The sequence below is a fragment of the Phodopus roborovskii genome, unplaced genomic scaffold (assembly GCF_943737965.1).
Source record: "Phodopus roborovskii unplaced genomic scaffold, PHOROB, whole genome shotgun sequence".
NCBI classification, from domain to species: Eukaryota; Metazoa; Chordata; class Mammalia; order Rodentia; family Cricetidae; genus Phodopus; species Phodopus roborovskii.
The window spans coordinates 9,019,192-9,025,191 of record NW_026126482.1 but is presented as its reverse complement, the minus strand read 5'-3'; the positions used below and the strand labels follow the sequence as shown (position 1 = coordinate 9,025,191).

The 6,000-nt window shown below is 48.2% G+C and overlaps 1 protein-coding gene across 1 annotated transcript in view; it reads left to right on the top strand.

Moving 5' to 3' along the window:
- The first annotated feature begins 2,691 nt into the window (after positions 1–2,691).
- Sfxn1 (sideroflexin 1) overlaps positions 2,692–6,000 on the top strand; it is a 41,303-nt gene continuing 37,994 nt past the window's right edge. The window contains exon 1 of the mRNA XM_051194267.1: positions 2,692–2,864. The gene's annotated coding sequence lies outside the window, so the exon portion shown is untranslated. The remainder of the gene's footprint in view (positions 2,865–6,000) is intronic.

Genomic DNA, 6,000 nt, shown 5'->3' with positions numbered 1-6,000 from the left:
TAAGTGGTCACCTGACCAGATCAAATGGAAGGAGAGAGAGGGTCTATTCCCAGAAGCATCAAGGGGCTGAGAGGTGAGAGGGCAAAGAGGTATAGACAGTATGGAGGGGACACCCAATTCTTCACCTGCATGATGTTGCTTGGCAGGGATGTGATCTTTTTCTCCTGAATGGGTGATTATTATGTTGCTTGCTTGGACCCCATAGACTGCAGCAGACGTTCAAGAGTGCATGTTCTAAGTCTTGGCCTCTACTGTCTTCCCTCCCATCTGGTCCTTTGCTGTGCAAACATGCCCAGTACCACCCATGCAAGATTAAAAAAAAAAAAAAGCAGAGCAAAGTCAGCCATTGCTCTAGCTAAGGCCTCACAAAAACTGCCAGCCATCTAGGGGTAAATGAGTAAGCTGACAGAGAGCAGCTCAAAGAAACAGAAATGAATAGCCAAGTACAGACTTAGGAATAGAACACACTGTTACTGTTGTACAGCATGAGGCTATGGAGTGAAGATAGGTGGTTACTTTAGCAACAGAAAACCGGTGGGGTTGTATCTACTATGCCTTCTGCTTTACAGCCAGCCTGGTGGCCCCTATCTGGCTTGAAGAGCACTTAGTTACTGATATTGTTGCAAAGATGTCAAGTTAGAAATTCTACTGTTGCAAGTTTTACACTGGGTTAGTACCATTTATCTTAGACACTTGCTTACAATCTCTCTGTTAGCCCATTAGCTCTTTGTAAGGGTGTGTGTGTGTGTGTGTGTGTGTGTTGTGCTTTGTTGGGTGTCTTAGTTAGGGTTATTGCAGCTGTGATGATGCACCTTGTTCAATGCAACTTCGGAATGAAAGTGTCGATTTGGCTTATACTTCCATATCACTATTCATCATCAAAGAAGGCAGGAACCTGGAGGCAGGGCTGAAGCAGAGGCCATGGAGGGGCTGCATTTACTGGCTTCCTCTTCATGGCTTACTCAGCCTGCTTTCTTATAGAACCCAGGACCACAGGCCCAGGGGCGGTACCACCCACAGTGGGTGGTGCCCTCCCACATCAGTCACTAAGAATGTGTTCCACAGGCTTGCCTACAGCCTGATCTTATAGGGGTATTTTCTCAACTGAGGCTACCTTTGATGACTGTAGCTTGTGTCAACTTGACACAAAACCAGTCAGGACACTGAATCTTTGCTTCCTTCTCAATCCTGTTTCTAGGCCATCTTATAATCAGATTAAGGATAGACAGGAGTTCTGAAAATAATGAATATCATTCCAAATGTCTGTGAAATATTGCTCAGAGTTCTATTTTCCATTTTGGATTATGAATTTGCCTGCGATTGAGTAAGTTCTATGTTGTCTAAGGCAGAAATTCCATTGATCACGGAATGTTGAGTAAATACGTACCTGCTCTTTTCCACCTGCCTTGTGACACAGTATGTTGAAGAGCCACATCTTATGGCGGGGGATTGGTGGGCAGTAAAAGAATTCACACAAACCAGTACTAAGTAGGAAGGGACATTTGAATGAGTGCGGTACAGTCAGCCATGTAGTAACAGACAAACTATCTTCTTGACATAGACCAGATTTTAATGTGGGAACTATCTTGGTTTCTTTTTCTGTTGTTGTGATAAACATTCTGACAAAAGCAACCCAGGGGAGAAAGGGTTTATATTAGGACACAGTTCGAAAGCACCGACCATCACACTGGGGAAGTCAAGGCAGCGAGAGCTTGAAGAGGTGGGTCACATGACTTTCAGCAGGCTCGGAGGTAACAGCTCTTTAATGCCCACTGGTAGCTAACTTGATCGGTGGACTTTGTCACATCATCCCTCGCCACATTCACAAGGAACACTGCTTTTCTTTACAGTGGTAGCAGGGGCTTCTGGACAAGCCTTGCAAGCAGAAGCTCCTGCCAGCAGTGTGATCTCTTTCCCATCTCTCCATGGTGACCTTCTTTCCACAGGGTCTGGCATGTCTGTTTGGCTGAATGGAGCTCCTTGTTGGTCCTGGTGCAAACACACTTCCTCCCTTCTTTCCCATTGCTCTGTGCCAAATTTTGTAACTGGAGGACAATCCACTCCTTCAAAATGGTTTGGCTGTTTCAGGCTCTTTATTTTCTCATATACACTTAACAGTCACCTTGCTGGGTTAGAAACACACACACACACACACACACACAGAGAGAGAGAGAGAGAGAGAGAGAGAGAGAGAGAGAGAGAGAGTTAGTTCTGCCTATGCACGTAATGTAATTGTCATTTTCCAGATTGTGCTGGCCTTCAAAATGCATCCAGGATTCAACACATCCTTACACCTCGTCCCAGGTGGTCTGCCACCGACATTTCCTTCTGGCTAAGCTCAGTGGAAAAGGCCATGCCTCCTATGGTCGGGTCTCATTCCAGCAGCCAGTGACTCTTTTGAAGGTATAAATGTGGTGGTGGCTGCACGTGTATCATCTAAGTTTCCTTACAAGGACGGTTGGGCCAAACGCCACATGTTAAGAAACACTATCCAAATGAATGGAGGAGCGGGGAGCTGGATAAAGTGGATAAAGCAATGATGAAGAGTGGTCTCCAAAGGGAAACCAAACTGAACTACAGTGGTAGTGACCCTGGCCGCATAGCGCGGCGAGGATGAACTTGGGCGTTCCTAGTAGGGCCAGAAGCAGAAGGGCGGGCACCAGGGGCGTGCACAGACCGCGGAGCTCCCTGCCGAAGCAGCGAGTGACGCGGAGGCAGAGGCAGGAGCCTCTGGGCGGGGCCGCGCGTCGTGAGTGCGCATCAGGGCCGCGCTCCTGGGGGCGGCGCGCGGGACAGCGGCGCTTCCGGCAGCGGGAGGTGGCGCCGAGCGGGACCGAGCAGTGCGGGTAGCGGCCAGGGAGGCGGTGAGTGGCTCAGGGCTGCGGGGCGCGCGGGCTGGTTCGGTCTCGGGTTCCGCGGAGGACCCAGCGGGGTGCGCTGTGCCCGCTGGGGATACCTGGGATGGGTGCCTGCGCCCGGAGACCTCGTGGGTTCTCAGATCCCGCCAGGGGCTAGGGAGGGCCCCGCGTGGAGCTGATCTCGCTCCCCCGGTGGGAGGGGGCATTACGCATCCTGCCACGCGTCCCTAACCACCGCGTGACGAAACTTGCTGGGTGCACGCAGCCAAGATGGCTGCCGGGGGAATGGTCTCCACGAGGATGGACGCGCTCAATTGCCAGGTGACCAGGTGGCTCCTAGAAGCTGGGACCCGGAGGTCGGCGAGGAGACCACCTGGTGGCCGCCGTCCGGCTCATAATCTCTTCGGGGGTCCGAAGTGCCCCAGGTAGACCTGCACCCTCAGCCCCTACATCATATTACAGAGCATCGCAGATCCTACAGCCCCAAAATGACTATGATCACGTTAAAGTCTGTGCCTGCTGGATTAGATCTGACTTTTGAGTTAGTTTATCCAGTGCTGCCAAAGTCCTTGATATTCTCTCCATAATCCAGATTTGAAAATTGAGGCTCAGGAGTTGAGTAACCCGCCTAAAGTGTCACAGCTGTCCATGGGGGAGAGCAAGGCAATCCGAGGATATATATTGCTTTCACCACTATGCTCTCAGTGAAGATTGCTTGAGAGACCTCATGGCAAAGCCCAGCTCTGCTGGGCCCTTTATACTTTTCTCAGACTCCCGATTCCTCTTTTGCTGCACCCATTTTGAATGCATTTAATCAGTGGTTCTCAACCTGTGGGTCGCACAAGGGGCTATTTATGATTCATAACAGCAAGATTACAGTTATGAAGTGGGGGTGAAGTAATTTTATGGTTGGGGGGATCACCATATAAACTGTGTGAAAAGGTCAGAGCATTAAGAGAGCTGAGAACCACTGCCTAGATGTTTATCTCTGTCCTTTTTCCAGGCAGAGGCAGGAGGAGGGGACCTGCACAGGTAAACAAGGGGACTTTGTGGCTCCTACAATGTAGGACACAGGCTTGAGAGCTGTTTGGAGGACAGATGGAAGTTTCACAGGAAGTCCTAGGAACTCAGATGCCCCTTCCTTTCCTTCAGGACTGCAGTCCACCGTACTGGCAGAAATGACAGCGCTTGAGAGAGTTTGTCAGTTCCCACCCAGCTCTGATAAGGAATTGCTTCATCTGTGTATTCAAAGGTTAGGTGTGGAGTGCAGCCAAAGGTCTTCAAACTGTAGAGAGTGCATTTAGCTTTCTGAAAAGTTTGGAGAAAAGCCCCATAATATGCAACAAACGTTGCAAGCTAAGAGGGAACATTCCCCTTGTCCCTCCTAACTTCTTGCAAAGAAAGCTGTGAAGATAGCCAGGCCATAATGAGTCATAAAGCTGTGTGTGTGTGTGTGTGTGTGTGTGTGTGTGTGTGTGTGTGTGTGTGTGTGAGAGAGAGAGAGAGAGAGAGAGAGAAAGAGAGAGAGAGAGAGAGAGAGAGAGTAGTTCACGTGTGTAAGTGCTCTCAGAGACCAAAAGACAGCATTGGATCCCCTGGAATTGGAGTTGCCCACCTTTGCAAACTGCCAGGTGTGCAAGATAGGAACCAAACCCATGGCTTCTGAAAGCATAGCAAGTGTTGATGACTTGGCTATCTTTCCAGCCAGTACCTTGTGATTGTTGCTTTCTGATGCCTGAGAATGAAACAAAGTATCTGACTATCTCTGCAGAAATGGCAGCTTCAGCTGTGTGAACAAGGTGCCTTTAGCTGTGGATAGGGTTTGGAGGTCAAGGTAAGAAGTCCATAACAGTATGCTTTGTTCTTTTTTTGTAACTATTCATTAGAAAGTAAAAATTCATTGTTAGGAATCTTACCAGTGTATGAAGTTTGTATATCACTTAAAGAGTGTGAATGTGTGTGCCCAGGTACTTCATGTACAAAGTTCAAATTTATTGTTTAGTTGATACTATTAATTTGTTACCACTTCAGACTTTGGTATATATAATCTGTGAATTGACCCCTTCCCCTCCCAGGGCGGAGGACCAAATCCAGGGCCTTGTCCTTGCTAAACAAGCACTCCACCACTGAGTTAAACTCACTCCCAACCCCAAGTTGATTCTTTCTGAGTGGTAAATCATTTGGCTGAATATGTCTAAAATATTCTTTTAATTGTGTAGTGCCACCATCTCTAGTTGAAATCAATATTTTTTTTTTTTAATTGGATATGATTTCACGCTATTCTGGGTGTCTGCTTAAACAGCCCAGGCTCAGAGTTGATCTTGGGGACTGGAACATAGACAAGGTTGTCTTGTCACCTGAGTGCTAATATATGGATTTGCAGAGGGGGTGGGGGCAGAGAAGCAGGGCCCACCCACATCTGTATCCAGCACCATCCTTGAAAAGTGAGGAGTTTGCAGAGCGAATCCATTTCAACTGGGCATGCTCTTATTAAAAGGTATTATTTATTTTATGTATGTGTGTCTGTGGCTGCATGAGAGTATGTGTAACCTGCAGTCAGCTATGATCCCTCTGATGTGGGTGGGTGCTGAGAATTGAACCCAGGTCCTCTGGAAGAACAGTAAGTGCTCTTAACCAGTGTGTCATCTCACCATACTCTTTGAACTAGTAATTCTTTTCACAAAAAAATCTAACTTTCTTACCTATGGTTTAATCTCCTGAATGACCATGACCATAAGAAAGGGCCACTGTGGGGCAGGTGACTGGCTAAAGACCAAACAGAAATTAGTAAATAGTTGCTATTGATTTAGCATGATTGTCCATTGCACCCAAAACTGTGGTAAGGACGGAACTGTCCAGGCTGTCCCCTTGAACATGGGAAGATATCTCAGGAGGCCATGAGGATTTAGCAGTCTGATGCTGCATGGACAGCCCCATGCCTGAACCTGAGGAACCCCAAACCATGGACCACAGCAGCTCTATTAGGCTATTTCACACCTGCCAGGCCCCAAAGGAGCCAACTGAACAGTAAGCCCCACCTCCATCTCCCGTGCTGGGAATGGAGCCAGGCAAGTGCTCAGCCATTGAGCTATGTCCCCAGCCCTGGACCTTTGCTTAACTTCCCCAAAGAGCAGCAGTTTTA